Below are 23,620 nucleotides of genomic sequence, written 5' to 3'. Positions count from 1 at the left end.
GAAGAGCAAACAGAACTCTCTTAACTCTTACAAAATATCACTAAAATATGTCGGAAATGCTGTGAGGAAATTACATACTTTTAATTGCCAGGTCAGCAAAAGTGGGTGGTTAGTAGAGAAAAGTGATCTTGTGAGCTGGCAAGTTGTTTTTCCATTCCTCCTTCCGTGTATTTGTGTGGGGTAAGTCATTTTAAACAATTTCCTCTGACTTGGAAGTTTGGAAACATAATGGAATTCAAAACACAGTGTTTTATTTTTTTCTTGGTGGTTGTTGTTCCTCAGAAGTCAGTGAGGGAGGAGAGAGTGGGAGGTGGAGAGATTTAATGTCCCAAACAGATTTAAAAACTGAAGTTTAAGAAAATTTCCCTCCCACATAAATAGGATTTTTCATGGTATAGGACTGTTTGTGGTTCTCTCTCAATGCTCCAGGTTTTAAAGGGGTGCTCTTTAAGTAACCTCTCTGATCATGTAAATAATGAGACAACTGCAAGAAATCATCTTTGAAGAAGTGATGGTTTTACCAGAACAGAAGCTCAAATAATTTCATTGTAATATTTTGAAAGATTGAAAGAAATAGGCTTTATTTACTTTCTTAGACTAAAAAAAATCAATTTTGAAAACAAGAAAAAATAACTGAATGCTTAATAACCAGAGAGCCCTTTGTAACTTCGGTCATGGTGAATGGATTAAATGAACTCTCACCTCATTTGTAAGCAGAACTTAAATTTCTTCCCTCACCTGTTGTGGAGGGAAGGAGAGAGTGGCTGGTGAAATGAACGTCCCTGGAGTTAGTTTTCCTAAATCAATGGTCCTTGAGATCTTTCCTTAACTTTCAAGCTATCCCGGACATTCTCTTTTCTACGGCTGTGGTAAGTTACAACTCGTGTGTGTGTGTGTGTGTGTGTGTGCGCACGCATGCGTGCATGTAGAAAGAGGAACTTCTCTGAAAGAAACAACATGGTTTGCAGAGATAAGCTCCATCTAATACAAATACAGAGAAAGATGGTGCTGCTGCTAAAACAAACCCTTTAAGCATCTCAGGGTGAATCACAGAGAGCACATTTCCAATGTCCCACCGGAGAGTTTTGCTTCTTAGAGCTATGGCTTCTCATCCATGTTTCTTTGAACCAATGGTCTTTGCATCATTTGGATCGCTTTCTCAGAACAAAGGGACAAGTTATACCAGGGGGCAGTCAAGTCTCTACTTTTATTTGTGAGACCCAAATACATGCTGATCTCCTGTGGTCTCATCTCTATGTTTAAGGAGTACCAGTCCAGCTGCCAAATAGGAATTAAAGAGGATTCGAATCTATACTTCCCTCTCCCTCAGGGGTTCTAATCAAGAGCCATCAAAGCCTCTACCTCCTTTTCTGCCAATTCTCCCCTTACCCTAGGTCTCCAGCAATCCCCAAGAGCCTCTAACTTGTAAAATCCAAAATTCCCTCTTCCAATACAGTCCACACGGCTTCTCTCTGCTTAGCCCCCTGGCCTACCTTCTCTCCCCTTTTAGTGATATAGATCATCATTGCCACCCTAAGCCATTAGCCCCATTCACTCACTTCCTTTCCATCAACCTTTCCATTTCTCTGGTCTACCCTCTTCCAGTCTCCCAATTCTGCCTAATAAACTGCCCAGAAATCCAGCTGGCAAGGACTCTCATTTAGTAGTTGGAGACCGAGTTGCAGAAGAAAATGTATGCATGAGGCAAGGGCTTGGGATAAAGGAAGCTGGACAACTTCACCTATAAACAACTCCACCCACCACACTTGCAAGACAGAAGAACAGCTTGTAAACATAGCTGATAACTGTATTTTCCCCCAGCTTCTAGAGCACGTATCAGGGTTTCTTTAGCCCTAGCCTGCTGCAAATCTGCATTTTATTTCCCTTTTCTAAGGGAGCATTTGCTAGAAAGGAGTTTCTAAGCACCAAGCCTAGACAAGGAGCAAGGAAGTAGCAAGGGTCTGTGGCAGCTCATATCTTATTCCCTGTCTCTTCTCCCTTCTACGTTTTGACTCCAAGAATTACAGCTTTTCCTGTGTGCAATCCATAGACCTCACATCTAGCCTATCATGGTCAGAATATTGGCAGGTGAAGGAGGGTTGAGGGTGACATGAAAATGAGAAGTGTCCCACAGAGCCATTGTGGGTTGCACTACTAGCTATCAGCTCATTATTCTTTCTCTCTGGAGTCACGCCTTGGAAAGTGCGTATCAAGACTACTCTAGAATCAGAGCTACCACCAGACAAGGTGGGACTGAATATTACAGCCTCCTTTCCTGAAATCTGTTGTACTGCCCAACAAAAACGTCCATCCCCACCAAAACACCCTGACTACTCTTTTTAATTGCACCCAGGAATGTTAAAAAAAAAAAAAAAAAAAAAAGAGGAAGGCTCTTGGTGTGAACTCTCTCTCTCAAACTGAAGCTTGGATTACTTCACAAACTAGAGCTTGCAAAGTCATGCATGCTGTACTAAATTCATTGAATCTCTTCTTACCACAGAATATCAACCTACCATTGACTTCAGGCTGGTTTTGTGTACACTAGTCTGTTGCTTAGAATTTTATGAAAAGGTTGCTGTATCTCCTTCTAACTTACTATACACATGTATACACGTTTTCCTTCTACACCACCTCTTCCATGTTGCCTACATAATTCCTGCACTCATCCCTCATGTTCTTACCAGCCAGGCCTCAGCTAACTTCTTCCTGAGTCCACCTTTTCTTTTTCTTGGCATTTTACATTTTATGTTTTCAGTTATTTAATAGTTTTAACAATTACTTTACACAGAACCCCGAATTATCCACAAACACCATAGGTACCTCATTTTGAAAAGGATATTTTTGATAAAGATGACTGGCTAAGAAATAAAGCAAGAAAAGCAACACCCAAAATGTGTACCCCAAGCTCATTTTGGAGGTATTTAGTGGACAGTCTCTCTTGAATCCTAAGCAGGCTGGTCATGCTTGGCCCAGAATTCTCAAATAATGATTTGCATCTGAAATTTCCCATAAGGCTTTGCAATGTTCCATTCATACCTATGACAGTCCAGAACAATACTAATCCAGAAGCGTTTTTAGGTAATTGAGAGTCCACCTTTTCAATCTTGACTTTTCTATCTTCTCCTAGCCTTTATCCCTGCCATTGACCATCATTGACAACAATGATTTAGTGCTTACTATGTAATTTAAGACTTTACCCTATGAGGTATGTATTACCGTGATCCCTTTTTTAAATTGTGGTAAAATACACATAACATAAAACTTACTATGTTAACCATTTTTAAAGTGCACAATTCAGTGGCACTTAGTGTGTTCACAATATTGCACAGCTGGGTGTGGTGACTCACACCTATAATCCCAGCACTTTGGGAAGCTGAGAAGGGAGGATCACTTGAGCCCAGGAGTTTGAGACCAGCCTGGGCAACATAGGGAGATCTCCATCTCTACAAAAAATAAAAAATTAGCGGGGTGTGATGGTGTGTGCCTGTGTCCCAACTACTACGGTGGCCGAGGTGAGAGGATTGCTTGCCCCTGGAGGTCAAGGCTGCAGTAAGCTGTAATCATGCTACTACTCCAGACTGGGCAACAGAGCAAGATCCTGTCTTCAAAACCAAAACCACACACACATACACAATATTGTGCAAGCATCACCACTATCTAGCTCCAGAACATTTTTATCACCCCCCCCCAAAAAAACCCTATACCCACTGATACCTACTGCCCTCCCATCAGCCACTGGCAATCACTAACTGGCTTTCTATCTCTACCAATTTTCCTATTTCTTATAAATTCAATTATATAATGTGATTAAATATCGTATGATTTTTGTGTCTGGCTTCTTTCATGCAGCACAATGCTTTTGAGGTTCATCCATGTTGTAACAATGTATCAGTATTGCATTCCTTTTATGGCTGAATAATACTCCAGTGTAGGATATACTGCATTTTCTTTATCCATTCACAAGTTGATAGACATTTGGGTTGCTTCCACCTTTTAACTATTATAAATAGTGCTGCTTTAAACATTCACATACTTCGGGGGGCGGAGCAAGATGGCCGAATAGGAACAGCTCCAGTCTCCAACTCCCAGCGCGCGCGACACAGAAGACCAGTGATTTCTGCATTTTCAACTGAGGTACTGGGGTCATCTCACTAGGGAGTGCCGGACAATCGGTGCTGGTCAGCTGCTGCAGCCTGACCAGCCAGAGCTGAAGCAGGGCGAGGCATCGCCTCACCTGCAAGCACAAGAGGGAAGGGAATCCGTTTTCCTAGCCAGGGGAACTGAGACACACAACACCTGGAAAATCGGGTAACTCCCACCCCAATACTGCGCTTTCAGCAATCAGGCACACCAGAAGAATATATCCCACACCTGGCCGGGAGGGTCCGACGCCCACAGAGCCTCCCTCACTGCTAACTCAGCAGTCTGCGATCTAACCGCAAGGCAGCAGCGAGGCTGGGGGAGGGGCGCCCTCCATTGCTGAGGCTTAAGTAGGTAAACAAAGCCACTGGGAAGCTCGAACTGGGTGGAGCTCACAGCAGCTCAAGGAAGCCTGCCTGTCTCTGTAGACTCCACCTCTGGGGACAGCCCACAGCTGAAGTCCAATAGGGGAAGCAGCGGGGGCTGGTGCAGACGCGAACGACTCTGTCTGACAGCTTTGGGGAGAGCCGTGGATCTCCCAACGCGGAGGTTGAGATCCGAGAACAGACAGACTGCCTGCTCAGGTGGGTCCCTGACCCCTGAGTAGCCTAGCTGGGAGACATCCCCCACTAGGGGCAGTCTGACACCCCACACCTCACAGGGTGGAGTCACCCCTGAGAGGAAACTTCCAAAGGAAGAATCAGACAGGTACACTCGCTGTTCAGCAATATTCTATCTTCGGCAACCTCTGCTGCTGATACCCAGGCAAACGGGGTCTGGAGTGGACCTCAAGCAATCTCCAACAGACCAACAGACAGTCCTTCTGACTGTCAGATGGAAAACTATCAAACAGGAAGGACACCTATACCAAACCCCATCAGTACATCACCATCATCAAAGACCAGAGACAGATAAAACCACAAAGATGGGGAAGAAGCAGGGCAGAAAAGCTGGAAATTCAAAAAATAAGAGCGCATCTCCCCCTGCAAAGGAGGGCAGCCCATCGCCAGCAACGGATCAAAGTGGGTCAGAGAATGACTTTGACAAGATGAGAGAAGAAGACTTCAGTCCATCAAACTTCTCAGAGCTAAAGGAGGAATTACGTACCCAGCGCAAAGAAACTAAAAATCTTGAAAAAAAAGTGGAAGAATTGACAGCTAGACTAATTAATGCAGAGAAGATCATAAACGAAATGACAGAGATGAAAACCATGACACGAGAAATACGTGACAAATGCACAAGCTTCAGTAACCGACTCGATCAACTGGAAGAGAGTATCAGCGATTGAGGATCAAATGAATGAAATGAAGCAAGAAGAGAAAACCAAAAGAAAAAAGAGAAAAAGAAATGAACAAAGCCTGCAAGAAGTATGAGATTATGTAAAAAGACCAATCTGTGTCTGATTGGGGTGCCTGAAAGTGAGGGGGAAAATGGAACCAAGTTGGAAAACACTCTTCAGGATATCATCCAGGAGAACTTCCCCAACCTAGTAGGGCAGGCAACATTCAAATTCAGGAAATACAGAGAACGCCACAAAGATACTCCTCCAGAAGAGCAACTCCAAGACACATAATTGCCAGATTCACCAAAGTTGAAATGAAGGAAAAAATCTTAAGGGTAGCCAGAGAGAAGGTCGGGTTACCCACAAAGGGAAGCCCATCAGACTAACAGCAGATCTCTCGGCAGAAACTCTACAAGCCAGAAGAGAGTGGGGGCCAATATTCAACGTTCTTAAAGAAAAGAATTTTCAACCCAGATTTCATATCCAGCCAAACTAAGTTTCATCAGTGAAGGAGAAATAAAATCCTTTACAGATAAGCAAATGCTTAGAGATTTTGTCACCACCAGGCCTGCCTTACAAGAGACCCTGAAGGAAGCCCTAAACATGGAAGGAACAACCGGTACCAGCCATTGCAAAAACATGCCAAAATGTAAGACCATCGAGGCTAGGAAGAAACTGCATCAACTAACGAGCAAAATAACCAGTTAATATCATAATGACAGGATCAAGTTCACACATAACAATATTAACCTTAAATGTTAATGGACTAAATGCTCCAATTAAAAGACACAGACTGGCAAACTGGATAAAGAGTCAAGACCCATCAGTCTGCTGTATTCAGGAGACCCTCTCACATGCAGAGACATACATAGGCTCAAAATAAAGGGATGGAGGAAGATCTACCAAGCAAATGGAGAAGAAAAAAAAGCAGGGGTTGCAATCCTAGGCTCTGATAAAACAGACTTTAAACCATCAAAGATCAAAAGAGACCAAGACCATTACATAATGGTAAAGGGATCAATTCAACAGGAAGAGCTAACTCTCCTAAATATATATGCACCCACACAGGAGCACCCAGATTCATAAAGCAAGTCCTTAGAGACCTACAAAGAGACTTAGACTCCCATACAATAATAATGGGAGACTTCAACACTCCACTGTCAACATTAGACAGATCAACGAGACAGAAAGTTAACAAGGATATCCAGGAATTGAACTCATCTCTGCACCAAGCGGACCTAATAGACATCTATAGAACTCTCCACCCCAAATCAACAGAATATACATTCTTCTCAGCACCACATCGCACTTATTCCAAAATTGACCACATAATGGAAGTAAAGCACTCCTCAGCAAATGTACAAGAACTGAAATTATAACAAACTGTCTCAGACCACAGTGCAATCAAACTAGAACTCAGGACAAAGAAACTCAATCCAAACCGCTCAACTACATGGAAACTGAACAACCTGCTCCTGAATGACTACTGGGTACATAACGAAATGAAAGCAGAAATAAAGATGTTCTTTGAAACCAATGAGAACAAAGATACAATATACCAGAATCTCTGGGACACATTAAAGCAGTGTGTAGAGGGAAATTATAGCACTAAATGCCCACAAGAGAAAGCAGGAAAGATCTAAAATTGACACTCTAACATCACAATTAAAAGAAGTAGAGAGGCAAGAGCAAACACATTCAAAAGCTAGCAGAAGGCAAGAAATAACTAAGATCAGAGCAGAACTGAAGGAGATAGAGACACAAAAAACCTCCAAAAAATCAATGAATCCAGGAGTTGTTTTTTGAAAAGATCCAAAATTGACAGACCGCTAGCAAGACTATAAAGAAGAAAAGAGAGAGGAATCAAATAGACGCAATAAAAAATGATAAAGGGATATCACCACTGACCCCACAGAAATACAAACAACCATCAGAGAATACTATAAACACCTCTACGCAAATCAACTAGAATATCTAGAAGAAATGGATAATTTCCTGGACACTTACACTCTCCCAAGACTAAACCAGGAAGAAGTTGAATCCCTGAATAGACCAATAGCAGGCTCTGAAATTGAGGCAACAATAATAGCCCCCCCAAAAAAAGTCCAGGACCAGATGGATTCACAGCTGAATTCTACCAGAGGTACAAGGAGGAGCTGGTACCATTCCTTCTGAAACTATTCCAATCAATTGAAAAAGAGGGAATCCTCCCTAACTCTTTTTATGAGGCCAACATCATCCTGATACCAAAGCCTGGCAGAGACACACAAAAAAGAGAATTTTAGACCAATATCCTGATGAACATCGATGCAAAATTCTCAATAAAATACTGGCAAACCGGATTCAGCAGCACATCAAAAAGCTTATCCACCATGATCAAGTGGGCTTCATCCCTGGGATGCAAGGCTGGTTCAACATTCGCAAATCAATAAACGTAATCCAGCATATAAACAGAACCAAAGACAAGAACCACATGATTATCTCAATAGATGCAGAAAAGGCTTTTGACAAAATTCAACAGCCCTGCATGCTACAAACGCTCAATAAATTCGGTATTGATGGAACGTACCTCAAAATAATAAGAGCTATTTATGACAAACCCACAGCTAATATCATACTGAATGGGCAAAAACTGGAAAAATCCCTTTGAAAACTGGCACAAGACAGGGATGCCCTCTCTCACCACTCCTATTCAACATAGTGTTGGAAGTTCTGGCTAGGGCAATCAGGCAAGAGAAAGAAATCAAGGGTATCCAGTTAGGAAAAGAAGAAGTCAATTGTCCCTGTTTGCAGATGACATGATTGTATATTTAGAAAACCCCATTGTCTCAGCCCAAAATCTCCTTAATTGATAAGCAACTTCAGCAAAGTCTCAGGATACAAAATTAATGTGCAAAAATCACAAGCATTCTTATACACCAGTAATAGACAAGCAGAGAGCCAAATCAGGAATGAACTTCCATTCACAATTGCTTCAAAGAGAATAAAATACGTAGGAATCCAGCTTACAAGAGATGTAAAGGACCTCTTCAAGGAGAACTACAAACCACTGCTCACTGAAATCAAAGAGGACACAAACAAATGGAAGAACATACCATGCTCATGGATAGGAAGAATCAATATCGTGAAAATGGCCATACCGCCCAAGGTTTATTATAGATTCAATGCCATCCCCATCAAGCTACCAATGAGTTTCTTCACAGAATTGGAAAAAACGGCTTTAAAGTTCATATGGAACCAAAAAAGAGCCGCATTGCCAAGACAATCCTAAGTCAAAAGGACAAAGCTGGAGGCGTCACGCTACCTGACTTCAAACTATACTACAAGGCTACAGTAACCAAAACAGCATGGTACTGGTACCAAAACAGAGATATAGACCAATGGAACAGAACAGAGTCCTAAGAAATAATACCACACATCTACAGCCATCTGATCTTTGACAAACCTGAGAGAAACAAGAAATGGGGAAAGGTTTCCCTATTTAATAAATGGTGCTGGAAAATTGGCTAGCCATAAGTAGAAAGCTGAAACTGGATCCTTTCCTTACCCCTTATACAAAATTAATTCAAGATGGATAAGAGACTTAAATGTTAGACCTAATACCATAAAAACCCTAGAAGAAAATCTAGGTAGTACCATTCAGGACATAGGCATGGGCAAGGACTTCATGTCTAAAACACCAAAAGCAACGGCAGCAAAAGGCAAAATTGACAAATGGGATCTAATTAAACTAAAGAGCTTTTGCACAGCAAAAGAAACTACCATCAGAGTGAACAGGCAACCTACAGAATGGGAGAAAATTTTTGCAATCTACTCATCTGACAAAGGGCTAATATCCAGAATCTACAAAGAACTCAAACAAATTTACAAGAAAAAACAAACAACCCCATCAAAAAGTGGGGAAAGGATATGAACAGACATTTCTCAAAAGAACATCCATACAGCCAACAGACACATGAAAAAATGCTCATCATCACTCGCCATCTGAGAGATGCAAATCAAAACCACAATGAGATACCATCTCACACCAGTCAGAATGGCAATCATTAAGAAGTCAGGAAACAACAGGTGTTGGAGAGGATGTGGAGAAATAGGAACACTTTTACACTGTTGGTGGGATTGTAAACTAGTTCAACCATTATGGAAAACAGTATGGCGATTCCTCAAGGATCTAGAACTAGATGTACCATATGACCCAGCCATCCCACTACTGGGTATATACCCAAAGGATTATAAATTACTCTACTACAAAGACACATGCAGAGGTATGTGTATTGCGGCACTATTCACAATAGCAAAGACTTGGAATCAACCCAAATGTCCATCTGTGACAGACTGGATTAAGAAAATGTGGCATATATACACCATGGAATACTATGCAGCCATCAAAAAGGATGAGTTTGCGTCCTTTGTAGGGACATGGATGCAGCTGGAAACCATCATTCTTAGCAAACTATCACAAGAAGAGAAAACCAAACACCGCATGTTCTCACTCATAGGTGGGAACTGAACATGAGATCACTTGGACTGGGGAAGGGGAACATCACACACTGGGGCCTATCATGGGGAGGGGGGAGGAGGAGGGATTGCATTGGGGAGTTATACATGATATAAATGATGAATTGATGGGTGCTGACGAGTTGATGGGTGCAGCACACCAACATGGCATAAGTATACATATGTAACAAACCTGCACGTTATGCACATGTACCCTAGAACTTAAAGTATAATAAAAAAAAAAAGAAAAGAAAATAAACATTCACATACAAGTTTTCATTTGAACACCTGTTTGCAATTCTTTTGGATATACCCACAAAAGTGATATTACTGGATCATATTTTAATTCTATATTCAGCTTTTTGTGGTTTTTTTGAGACAGAGTCTCACTCTGTCACCCAGGCTGGAGTGCAGAGTGGGTGCAGAGTGCAGAGTGAGCAATCTCGGCTCGCTACAACCTCTGCCTACTGGGTTCAAGTGATTCTCCTGCCTCAGCTTGCCTCAGCTTCCTGAGTAGCTGGGATTACAGGCACATGCCACCCACCTGGCTAATTTTTGTATTTTTAGTAGAGATAGGGTTTCACCATGTTGGTCAGGCTGGTCTCGAACTCCTGACCTCAGGTGATCCATCTGCCTCAGCCTCCCAAAGAGCTGGGATTACAGGCGTGAGCCACCGCACCCAGCCTATATATTTAACTTTTGAGGAACTGCCAAACCTTTCCACAGAGGTTGCATCATCTTACATTCTCACCAGCAATGTATGAGGGTGCCAATTTCTTCACATTCTTGCCAACGCTAGTTATTTTCTCCCCTTTTTTTATAGCTGTCCTAGTGGGTGTGAAGTGGTAGCTCATTGTTCTGTGGTTTGTATTTCCCTGGTGGCTAATGATAAATGTTTGTGCATCTTTCCATGTGCTTTTTGGCCATTTGTATATCTTCTTTGGAGGAATATCTATACAAGTTCTTTGCCATTTTTTAAGAGGTAGGGTGTTGCTCTGTTGCCCAGGCTGGAGTGCAGTGGTGTGATCATAGCTCACTGCAGCCTCGACCTCTTGGACTTAAGCCATCCTCCCACCAAAGCCACCCCAGAGTAGCAGGCACATGGCAGTTCCTCAAAAGTTAAGTACAGAGGCTGGGTGTGATGCCTTATGCCTGTAATCCTAACACTTTGGGAGGCCAAGGTGGGCGGATCACCTGAGGTCAGGAGTTCGAGACCAGCCTAGCAAACATGGTGAAACTCCATCTCTACTAACAATACAAAAATTAGCTGGGCATGGTGGCATGTGCCTGTAATCCCAACTACTCAGGAGGCCTGTAATCCCAACTACTGAGGCAGGAGAATCACTTGAACCCAGTAGGCGGAGGTTGCAGTGAGCCAAGATTACACCACTGCACTCCAGCCTGGGTGACAGAGTAAGACTCTGTCTAAAAAAAAAAAAAAAAAAAAAAGCAAAATATAGATTTAAAATATAATCCAGTAAACCTGGGATTACAGGTGCATACCACTGCACTCACCTAATTTTTTAATTTTTGGGAGACATGGGGTCTTACCATATTGCCCAGGCTGGTCTCAAACTCTTGGCCTCCAACAATCTGCTCACCTTGACCTTCCAAAGTGCTGGGATTACAGGCATAAGCCATCGTACCCAGTCCCTTTGCCAATTTTAAAAATTGAATTGTTTGGTTTTCTATAAACAAAATCTAATTTTTCAAGAAAAAAATAAAAGTGCAGAGAGTTCAGGTCACACAGCAAGCAGACAGCAAGCTGAGATTTGAACCCAGGTAGTCTGGTTCTGTGGCTGTTAACTTCTGCACTAGAACTCCTCGTTGTACAAATCCCTGCTGCCTGAAAATGACTAAAAAGAGGTCTACATTGGTGTCCATTCATCTCAGAATGTCTATCTGTGAGGACTGCTTCTCAGTTTTTTAAAAATCACCATTATGCCGGTAATCCCAGCACTTTGGGAGGCCCAGGTGGGTGGATCACGAGGTGAAGAGATCGAGACCATCCTGGCCAACATGGTGAAACCCATCTCCACTAAAAATACAAAATTTAGTGGTGGCGCGTGCCTGTAGTCCCAGCTACTCAGGAGGCTGAGACAGGAGAATCACTTGAACCTGGGAGGCAGATGTTGCAGTAAGCCGAGATCACGTCACTGCACTCCAGCCTGGTGACAGAGTAAGATTCCATCTCAAAAAAAAAAAAAAAAAAAAAAAAAATCACCATTACAAATTACAAATTATTTTTTTGGGTTGGGCCAGGCATCTCCCTGACGGAAGGGAGGAAAGTGAGATTTACCAAGTCCTTATCACTGCTCTAGGGATTTTCATAGATGCTACAATTTTTCATTTCACTCCTATAGCAACCTGTTATTATTACTGTTAGACTGGAGAAGAAATGAAGACAGAAAAGTTAACTTTCATGTCCAACCTTGAAAGGTGGCAATCTGAACCAACACCCCTAGCTATATGATGTGTAGATGCTCTGTTCAAAATGCAGATGCTGCTGAAAATCCTATACTATTTTACTTCTGAGTGAATTGACCAAGACCACGCATAATCAACCACTTGATCTGGAGTCAGACTCCTGGTTTCAGGTTTAAGTTTCTCATTAGTGATGTGGTCTAGGCAAAGTTTTTTAACTTCTAAGATTTAGTGTTCCCATTTATAAAACATTCATATGAATACTACATGAGGCATCCATGTAAAGACCCTAACAGAGCCTAAATTTAAGAGATGAAGATGGCAATGATGACCACAAGGAGTAATGACGGTTCCTAGCGGTACCCTTTGCTTGCCCTATGTTACTGCTAAAACCTGTACCTCCTCTGTGCAGGGCACAAAAACATGCAGCTCAGTTCACTTGGAGAAATAACACCAGTAGTTTCCAAAGAGTGGTAGCATTCTTTGAAAATAAAGATCAAAACAGGCAATCTAGTGTCTATGGTTGAAGAAAACCAGTCTCTGACCTCATTGCTAAACATGAGTAAAACGAGAAATCAGGCCCTGATTCAAGTCAGCACACTTTATAAGAAAATGAAGTGAAAGGCTACAGGTTGGGAGATTAAGCTGAACTATCTTCTACAGAAGAGTTCCCAGCTCTTCATCCCAAGTACCCCTCCTGGAGAATGGCCGAGCTGACACAGTCTGTGGACTTGCTGGCTTGTTTGTTTGCTTTTTTGTTTGTTTGATCATCACACATTTTACACTTCCAAACCAGGGTTTCCTGTACGGCACTGATTTTCAGGTATACTGGTGTGCACAGGAAAAAAAAAAAAAAAAAAAAAAAAAGGAGGCCAGGAGTGGTGGCTCATGGTTGTATACCCAGCATTTTGGGAGGCTGAGGCAGAGGATTGCTTGAGCCCAGGAGTTTGAGACCAGCCTGGATAACATAAGGAGACCCCATATCTACAAAAAATAAAAATAAAAAAATTAGCCTGGCATGGTAGCGCGTGCCTGTAGTCCTGGTTACTCAGGGGGCTGAGGTGAGAGAATTTCTTGAGTTTGGGAGGTTGAGGCTGCAGTAAGCCATGACTGCACCACTACACTCCAGTGTGGGCGACAAGAGTGAGACCCTGTCTCAAAAAAAAAAAAAATTAAAACAAAACAAAGAAAAGAAAAAAGGGGGACTGCAATTGTCAGTCTGGCATCCAGAGAGCTGAGTTCATGAGACTGCTTCAGCCTTGCTGGGTTTCCATTTCCCTTATCTATAAAATGAGTGATCCAATAGATTCCTCACAGAGCTAATGATTTATGATTCTTATTGGTTAAGGACTACTTTGTGGCTTTCTAGAAATATAAATCATCAACATACTACATTGTATTTTGATGGCTCTTGAAAGTAGGCAGTGAGGGGTGGACATGAGTCAAGCCAGGGCAGAAGAAGTTTGGCATTTGTAGGTGAAGATGAATGTACTCAAAATCCTGCCCTAATTTTGGAAGGAAATGCTGCCAAATGGTAATTTATTTACTTATAATAGACAGCCAGATTGTCTAGCTATAATAGACAGCCAGATTAGCCTAGTTTGGGAATGTGTTAGCTGTTTAGGTTGTGGCTATGGTTGCTGAGGGAAAAAAAAGGTCTAAAATGCTTTGGGGGAATCTAATTTGAAAGAAACAAATGGATTACATTTTCCTAATTTAGCAGGCAGCTAACCGTGACTCATCCTCCTCTCTCTGCTCATGTGATCGGGATAGTAAATACGATATTGACAAGAAAATCTAGCCCTCACGTCAGCAGATGCCAGCCCTCCTCAGACTGAAACTGCAGTGAAAATGTGCTTGTTTCCTGTTTTCTTTGCATAACCAAATTGCAGGGACTGTGCCAGTGTCTATTATTGTGTCCTACGTGAAAAGGGGCTGATTGCTAATTTCTAACTTATGAACTGCAAATATTATGGAGAACACTCATGCCTTCTATTTCCTGCTTTTACACAGGCCAGAGTCAAAATGAATAGAGATAAGTAATAGGTGCTTATCCTCCTCCAATTCCTGAGACAAGCTGCTCACGCTCTTGAAAATCTCATCTTTCAAGGTTCCTTGTAGCAGCAAGAACACCGAGGAAAATAAGCACAAGTGCATAGCCCAGCTCTGCCTCTTACTATCTGTATGACTTTCGGGAATTTACTGACCCTCTTGTTGTCTAGTTTCCTCATATAAAATGAAGAGAAAAATATATTTATTTCATCCAATTGTTGAAACCAAATGGTAATATTTTTAAGGCATTTGTAAGCATTGTTATCTGTTGGGTAAACAGTCAAGAGATGGTAACTACCGGCATCACAGCTAACATTCACTGGGTTGAGTTGTAACAGGGACAGCAATACAGACATGTGCCCACCAACATAAGGGACAGAAATAAACAGACAGATACTCACATAGTGAAAAACCATCCCGCTCCAGGCAAGGTGACAGGCAGAGTCTTTTGTTGACTCAAAGGGAAAATGTGGAGTCATTTACTGTGTTTTGAACAAAGGGACTCCTTGAGATGTTGATGTTGCTGCGTTTGATCAATGAGTTGTAATGTTACACAGGCAGCAGGAATACATCTGTCTTGTGTTTGGTCCAATATTGAAGCACACCAGGGAGCACCCTCATAGCATGCTGGTGTGGTAGTTAAGCTCTTTGCATTATTTGTCTAATGAGAAAAGGAATGGGTTGTGAAGTTGCAATTTCCAAAAAGCACAAATAGTAAAACTGGAGAAGCCTCTCCTCTCTTCCCTTTCCCTTCCTCTCATCTTCATCTCAGTAAACCAAAAATATTTTTCCTGATAGCCTGTTATAAAGCTTGACTTCTGGATACTAATGATTTATGTTTGATCTCAAGAGTTTGAAAACTTCAAGAATCTTCTGATATAACTGTGATCTGAGAGACCAAAATAGATGCCCCTTTCTCAGCTAAGATGGACCCTAGTTAAGGGAATGAAAGTTACCTATGAGCCAAGGGTTCAGGCCTGGCTGGCATGGTAACTTCCTAAATTCCTACAGCTACAAGAAAAAATTTATACCCTTGCTAAACTTCCTAACAATAGGAGCTATCAGGCAAAGTGTCATAGACTTCCTAACTCTGATTTACAACCCAGGTCACTGTAACTCTGATTGGATAGAGGACCAGTCTTACAAACATTCTTTCTTGATGAGCAACTGCAAACCTCAAGCCAGTTTCAGCCAGCTTAATAGAGACTGCACACAAACTGTGCCCTATAGTTCACCTTTTGCTGTAAAGATCCAAATTCCACCTCATTTTAATGCTGAAACCCCACCTCAGAGTGAATGTGGGATGTATATTACATGTATGTTTACCCATTGCACATGTGCTCGACTTCCTTCATAAATATGTACAGCTTTATTCCCAAACCTGCTCAATGTGTAGGATTCTATTGCATGATGCTGGACCTGGGAGGCATAAAACCCAACCTGCCCTTTTCCTCTTTGAAGAGAGAGCACCTTTGGTCCATGCTGAAGACCATCTCTTCCTGGTTTGCAGACTGATACCGCCAATAAAGCTCTCCTTTCTACTATTTAGCAATTCTAGGGATCTTTTGGAAGACAAAACGCAAATCCACTGGAAGAGGTAACACCCAAATCATAGTGTGAAAGGAACTTAAAGAAAATCTAATGCAATGCTTTTATTTTTCCAACTTCAATAATAAACCCAAAAGGGCTGAGTAATTTGATTAAAGCTACACAATGAGATGGTGCCAGAGATGGAAGAAGATTCTAATTTTTCTGGCTCCCAGTCACATATTATTTCTTCTGCCCATTCAGAACCATCAACAGCTATGAATCTCCTTGGGGAAGAAGAGCAAGATTAGCCATAACACTAGTTTTCAGACTTGGCACGGACCAGAGATGCTGTTCTCTTACTAGACACACATATTGTTCCTATGAGACTTTATTTCAAGAGTATTCTGTGATTTAAGATACATGGTTTCATGGCATTCTTGTACAGCCATGAAGATGCCCTGATCATCAGTCTTTGCAGAAGAAAATAGAATGTGTTGCGACAAAAGGTGGAGAAAAAAATCCAGGCTTCTCAGCTCTGGAGAGGGCAAGCTTAAAAGTTACCATGATGAGAGAGGCCTGCACAGTGAAAGCAGTGTAAGACCCTTGGAAGTTTGGGAGCAGAGGAGAAGCTAAGAGGGAGGGGAATAAGAGACCAAAAGGCCACAAAGATGTTTTTGGCCTCATTTACATTGTAAATTTGAGTATATTTCAGTCTGGATTCTTAATAGTTTGCAACAGAAATGCACCCTGACTATTTTACATAAAAGGTAAGTGATTGTAAGTATGTCAGGAGCTCAGAGAATCAGCTGTAGGCTTGGAACCCGCAGGCATTAGGGGCAATGTGAGAGGCAGCCCTCAGGACCCACAGCAGGAATGGGCAGCATTTCTACCCATCTCTAACATCTTTGTGTCGCCTACTCATGATTCACAGTCCCAGAGGGGAGCACCGACTGGCCAAACAAGGTTGCACACTCACTTCCTGGCGGGGCAGCTTCCCTAGTCAGAGGTAAGCATTACCCTCTGCCAAGACAACATTTGGGGGCAAGAGCAATTTTCCAAAAGGAAATAGGTGCCGTGGGCTGTGGAGTCTGGATATGGGACAGATGAAAAGCAAAAAGCAGCTAGTAGGGACTCTGTCCCTGAGTCTAAGTGAGATTTAAAGCATACAATATATGTAGAAAATTGATAAGGTGATTCCACCAGAGGAGTGTCCTCGGAGAGCTCATTAGGAGGAGAGAAAGATCCAGGCTCAATGAGATCTACCAGGGAACAAACGCACCTCTTAGTCAGTGGACAGGAGAAAGATTCTGGATACAGAATGGCATTTGTCATATGGCGTTGAGCCCTGGCCTGGTCCCCATGCACTGGTAGTTGAATCTCATGGACAGTAGAGGGACTGTTAATAAAAAGTGAAAGAGCTTTTTTACATTTTAAAGAACATTGAGACAGCTGTAGACATCAGGGCACCAGGGCACACAAAGCACTGCTGAGGTTAAGACAGGTGTGAGTTTCTCCTCTTGTGCCACAGACCACTGTATGATACACCTCCCTCTGGCAGAGGGGCCGACAGAGCACAAACAGCTCCCAGAAAGAGGAGATGTGTGGGAGCCCACGTGATCCACCCTCAGGCACCAAGACCCTGCTTATGAAGGGAGAAACACAAGCCACTGATTTCTAAGTATTATCATCAGTGTGACCTCATTAGAATCCTCAGTCTGATGAGGAAAAATTCAATCCACTCTCTAAAGCAAACCCTGAAGAGAGGTGAAAAGAGCAGACTAGCTGGAATATTCAGGACTCCCCCTTCTTACTCGATGAGTAATCCTGGGCAAGTTACAGAATGCCTTTGAGGTTCAATTTCCTTGATTGTTAAACGGAAATCCTAATTCCATGGGTGATTATGAAAAGTAAATGAGATGAGAGGTCAAACCCAGCCTAAGCATGTGGTAGTAGTACTCAATACATGGAAGATACACACCTGAATAATAGTCACCATAAAATGCTCATGATTCATTGGATGCTTCCTCTGCACAGAAACAGTGTTGTTCTAGCTCTGCAATCAGATATCCTGTGTTCAAATCCTGTACCTTCTCCTTAGTCACTAGCTCTCTGAGTTCTCAGGGTCCACTTCTCTGCTATTACTCTCCTCATGTGATTGTTGAGAAGATTAGCTGAGATAAAGGATGTAAAACACAGAACAATACCTGTCACGTGCTAGGCTCTTAAGAAATGTGAGCTCTTATTATTGCTATTATTATCCTCAGTACACTCCTCCCAGTATTTGCCCAATTGGGTTAAAGTAACAAGGAGTGACTGAAGATGCTGACATCAGGGAGGAGTGGGAGGGAAGGGGGAGACAAAAGGAGCTGGGGGACAGGGATAAGAGAAGAACTTTCCATGTTGATATTTGATCATGGAGGATGGGCTCCCAAGTCACAGTCATGCACCTGTTTTGGTTCTAGCACTTTCTACCTAGAAGAGCTCTATTAATGTGATTTTTTGCTAAATATGACTGATCTTAGGAGGAAAATACTCACTTAGTACTCTCTAGGTGTGAGGATTGCTCAATGAATATTATACTAGATATTCAGGCAGGACTTAAGGAAGGAGAGCCTGATTTTCGGTGATTCCAGTGCAATGATCAGTTAATGGATTAGAAGTATATAGTACTCAAGGAAAGTTATTTATATACTCGAGATACCCCCAAAGTGCCTGGCACTGAGCAAAAATCTTGAGAGAGAGATGTGAGGAAGAAAAACCCCAAAATATCAAAGGGCAAAGAAGCTTACAAATTGTTAAGATTACCAAACCCGACCACTTGCATATTTTCAGGCTCTTAGGTAATGAGTTAAGGAGGCATTTCAAATTAGACAAGTAAAAGAAGAGGAGAAAAAAGTTCCAGACAAAAGTTCCAGACAAAGGTAAAATTACTAAACATATAACAAATTCAAAATGGAGAACACACAAAAAAAACATGTCATTTAGGAATACTTGGATGTCTTGTCTTGAACATCTTTGAGATCAGTGAAACAGAGAGATTCAAGGAGACAGCAGGGCTCAAAATCAACACATCTCTATGAGCAGACTGATATTCAAAGAGGAATGGAGCAGAAGTCTTTGTTAATCATAATAAAGAATTTGCTGTATTCAAATGAAATAACAGCAAAGTGGAAGTATGCCAGGGCAATACCAGTTTTCCAAGCAGGAATAAAGAGAACACTAGGAAATTACAGAGCCTTCATCTCAATGTCTGTAATTTGCAAAATAATGGAAACAATAGCAGGGTAAGTTTGCCAAATGCATTTACAAACGAGTATCATTCCCTTTAATCAAGCTAGTGATAACCAACAAGGCTGGAGAGAGGATTGAGGGTCTATGAATCTTTTTTACTTGATGGGACTACGACACAATTAATAATTACATGTGACTTATTTTAATGTAATGTCCAGATAATTTTACATAGAAGTTACCTCTAATGTGCCTATTATGGAAGAAAGTAAAATAAAAAGTAAAGAAAGAAACAAAGTACTATGTGCTGTCTCCATTATATGGGATGTGCTACTATATATTCCTTTTTGCTTAAAATCCAACAGTGGCATAGCACTAAAAGGGAATTTAAGAGATCAAATAAACCATGCTCCTAGGATTGGATCAAAACCACTTAAGACATATGTATTCCACAGGGCAGGCTGTTCACTGTAGTCTCTCAGAGCCCATTAGCATGTTTAGCTACTCTTCCATAGAATATTCTTCCTTATTGAAACTTGGCTGCATTTTAAGCCCATTTCCCATTGTCTAGTCTTTGGTGAAGACATTAAACAGCCAGCCAGCATTCTCCTAATACTGGAAACCTGCATTCAGTCCCTGCTGACAGAGTCCATAGATTAAAGGATTTTACTATACTCCTTTTGCATGGATTTTATACTAATTTATTTAATTTGAATACTTACCCCATGAGCACAAGGTGCCCTGAGCTTTGAGGAATTAGACGATCTGGTTCAAAGTGTGTCAGAACTGGGTTTAATGGTGTGAGAATGGGCAGGACTTCTAGACCTCTGGGCTGCTGATAGACATCTCTACTAATTTATGATTTCTCAAATTGTTTTCCATGCCCAGTTAGTTCCACTTTGCAAGTTTCATTCCTTCCATGTCCATAGCAGATGTAAAACATCAGTGCCTGCCCTTCATTGTTTCTCTCCTTTCTTGATCCTTCACTTTGACAAATGGCTTTCTTCATACTTGAGCAATTGAGGTCATTGGATTTAAAATTCCTAAGTTTTCCTTTCACACACACACACAAACCTTTTTCATCTATTTCCTTTCTTACAATTTCAGATGGAGATGTGCTCTTCTTGTTGTTGTAGATTAATGTCTCCAACCCTGGTCCAGAATGCATCCCTCTCCATCTCTTTACCCCTTCAGTTTTCCTTTCCACAGGCTGCTTCTTCTCGATGAACAAACATGCTCAACACTCTAACTTCTAAAACCATCCCCCCAAACCCAGTGTCCCCTTCTAGCTACTGACCTTTCTCTCCGCATGGCTTCAAAGACAATTTTCTTAATGGAACAACCTCTACTCATAACTCAGCTTCTTCACTTCCAACCCTGTAATTGGCTTCTCTTTCCTGACAATGCAGGTAAAGTTACCCTGGTAAAGATTTGCTGCAATTTCCTAACTGCCAAATCCTTATATAGCCTCTTTTTAGTCACTCTGTAGCAACTGATACTTCAGACGACTTTCTCTTTGAAACTCTCAGAAAAGGGAATGCTTACACACTGTTGGTGGGAGTATAAGTTAGTCCAACCATTGTGGAAAGCAGTGTGGCAATTCCTCAAACAGCTAAAAACAGAACTGCCATTCGACCCAGCAATCCCATTACTGTGTATCTACCCATTGGTTATATACCCATTCTACCATAAAGACACATGCACAAAAGTGTTCACTGCAGCTCTATCCACTATAGCAAAAACATGCACTCAACCTAAATGCCCATCAATGACAGATTGGATAAAGAAAATGTAATACATATATGCCATGGAATACTATGCAACCATAAAAAAGAATAAGATCATGTCTTTTGTGGGAACATAGATGGAGCTGGAGGCCATCATTTTTAGCAAGTTAACACAGGAACAGAAAACCAGATACTGTATGTTCTCACTTATAAGGGAGAGTTAAATGATGAGAACTCATGGACACAAAGAGGAAACACTGGGGCATACTTGAGGGATGGAGGGCAGAAGGAGGAAGAGGATCAGACAAAAATAACTATTGGGTACTAAATCTAGTACCTGAGTGACAAAATTGAAAGACTTTCTCCGGGGCCTGGAAGCTCAGCAGGGGGTGAATAACTCCTCCCTCCTCAGGCCCAGTCTCAAGGCTCAAGACCACTTGCGCCAGCAGCGTGTGTCAGCAAGATAGCAGAAGCAGGAAGAGAGCTGGCTGGAAGACGCATACCTGCTGAAGACCGAGAGAGAAGCCATCCGGGTACTGCATAACAGTTACATCAGACTGAGACACTTCCTGTTTACAGGAGACTATAAAGTCCCTGCCCTGTCCTCATTTGGTGCTGATGCCATTTTAGGCCTCAGCCCGTCTACACCCAGGCGCTCATTAAAACAGTGTGTTGCTCCATGCCATCTTGTGTTGTCTCTTGGTGCGCTCTCAGGGTTCGAACTCATACAAAAGCCTTGCATCATACTATCTCCCTTTCGCCCTCATGAGACGCTGCGCAACACCAAAGGTACCCTCTTTTCATAGTCCCTTTGAAATCACGTATGGCTGAACTTTTGTCTTGGGGCCTCCACCCTTACCAGACTCTGAGCCACTCGGGAATTATCTCCCCTCCTTAATCCAGACACAGTCTTTCATTCTTGAAGCAGGAAATGAGGCCATGCCCCTCCCTGTCAACATCTCCTTGTCCTCTCAACATAACTGTCTTGCAGGCACAGATGTGTTTATCTGCCAACTAGACCCTCACAAAAACCTACAACCAAAGTGGACAGGCCCCTACACTGTGATACTCAGCACGCCAACTGCAGTGAGAGTCCAAGGACTCCCTCACTGGACCCATCACACCAGGATCAAGCTCACCTCCAAGGCTACTCCTTCCTCCAAAACATTAACAGCGGGCAACACCCTCAGAGTTCCTGTATATAATAACCTAAACAACAACAACAACAACAAAAGATCCTTAAAGGTAGGAGGAAGCCAAAGATGGCAACAGGACAAATGGCCTCCACAACAGATCATGGAATATTACAGTCCTGCCACTTGGGCTGAGGATGGCTCATGGGGTTATCTCACTCCCTTATATATGCTAAATAGAATAATGAGACTACAGGTGGTTCTAGAGATAATCACTAACCAAACCGCCTCAGCCCTGGAAATGCTCGCGCAACAACAAAACTAAATGAGCACAGCAATTTATCAAAACAGGCTAGCACTAGACTACTTATTAGCAGAAGGTGGGGTCGGTGGTAAATTCAATATCTCCAATTGTTGTCTTAACATAGACGATAACAGAAAAGCAGTACTAGAAATCCCTTCAAACATCAGAAAAGTGGCCCACATACCAGCCTAAACCTGGAAGGGATGGGACCCAATAAACCTTCTAGGAGGGTGGTTCTCTAACTTAGGAGGATTTAAAACACTGGAAGGAACAGTAATCTTCATCATTGGGTTCCTCCTATTTCTCCCCCGTGTTATCTCACTAATAATAAAAGCTATTAAAAGTCTTGTTGAAACTACGGTTAACCGCCAGACAATCCAGACAATGCTCCTGCTGCAATGACACTATGAATACCAACCCATCTCTCAAGAATACCTCCCAAATTAAATTTTTCTCTGTTTCCAAGGTGCCCCCCACCCCCTATATCACGATTGAAGCAGTCGTTGAGAAAGTCGTCCCTTTTCCCTTTTCCCATAACCAAAAAGACTTTCCCCAGGGCCTGGAAGCTCAGCAGGGGGTGAATAACTCCTCCCTCCTCAGGCTCAGTCCCAAGGCACAAGGCCACTGACGCCAGCAGCATGCGTCAGCAAGATAGCACAAGCAGGAAGAGAGCCGGCTGGAAGACACATACCCCCTGAAGACCGAGAGAGAGGCCATCCGGGTACTGCGTAGCAGTTACATCAGACTGAGACACTTCCTGTTTACATGAGACTATAAAACCCCTGCCCTGTCCTCATTTGGTGCTGATGCCATTTTAGGCCTCAGCCCGTCTGCACCCAGGCACTCATTAAAACAGTGTGTTGCTCCACACCGCCTCGTGTTGTCTGCTCTCGGGGTTCGAATCGATACAAGAGCCTTGCAAAAATAATCTGTACAACAAACCCCTGTGACACAAGTTTACCAATATAACAAACCTGCACACGCACCACTGAACCTAAAATAAACGTTTAAAAAAAAAAAAAACTCTCAATTTTGAAATCCTCCCATTTTCCTGGCTTATAGGTCTTTTCCATCTGTAATCACTTTAATGATCCTAAGGGACTATTTTCTGTCTTGGCTTCTCCTGTCTTCTTTGCTTAGATTTCCATCTCTCCCTTCATTCTGACACCTAAATTCCGGAAGATTTCATATTTACATTTCTGCTCTGCTTTCTTTGCCTGCTCAAGACATGTATACCCGACCTTTTTCTAAAACATCTCCACTTAAATGCTCAACTACCTCCAACTTAAATGATCTGATCTAC

At 42.2% G+C, this 23,620-nt stretch overlaps 2 long non-coding RNA genes across 2 annotated transcripts in view; one reads left to right on the top strand and one right to left on the bottom strand.

The window, feature by feature from the left end:
* LOC117078825 lies at positions 1–21,772 on the top strand. Its single transcript, XR_004435174.1, has 3 exons — positions 1–180; positions 16,857–16,931; positions 21,293–21,772. It is a non-coding gene; the product is annotated as an uncharacterized LOC117078825 (long non-coding RNA).
* LOC117078824 overlaps positions 1–23,620 on the bottom strand; it is a 28,864-nt gene that overhangs the window by 4,528 nt on the left and 716 nt on the right. The window contains exons 2-3 of the long non-coding RNA XR_004435173.1: positions 17,904–18,096; positions 17,205–17,321 (exon numbers count right to left, since the gene is read on the bottom strand). This is a non-coding gene — a long non-coding RNA (uncharacterized LOC117078824). The remainder of the gene's footprint in view (positions 1–17,204; positions 17,322–17,903; positions 18,097–23,620) is intronic.

This window comes from Trachypithecus francoisi, unplaced genomic scaffold, assembly GCF_009764315.1.
Source record: "Trachypithecus francoisi isolate TF-2019V2 unplaced genomic scaffold, Tfra_2.0 Lachesis_group7, whole genome shotgun sequence".
NCBI classification, from domain to species: Eukaryota; Metazoa; Chordata; class Mammalia; order Primates; family Cercopithecidae; genus Trachypithecus; species Trachypithecus francoisi.
Note: the sequence above shows the minus strand (reverse complement) of the source record. Positions and strands in the feature narration are given on the sequence as shown.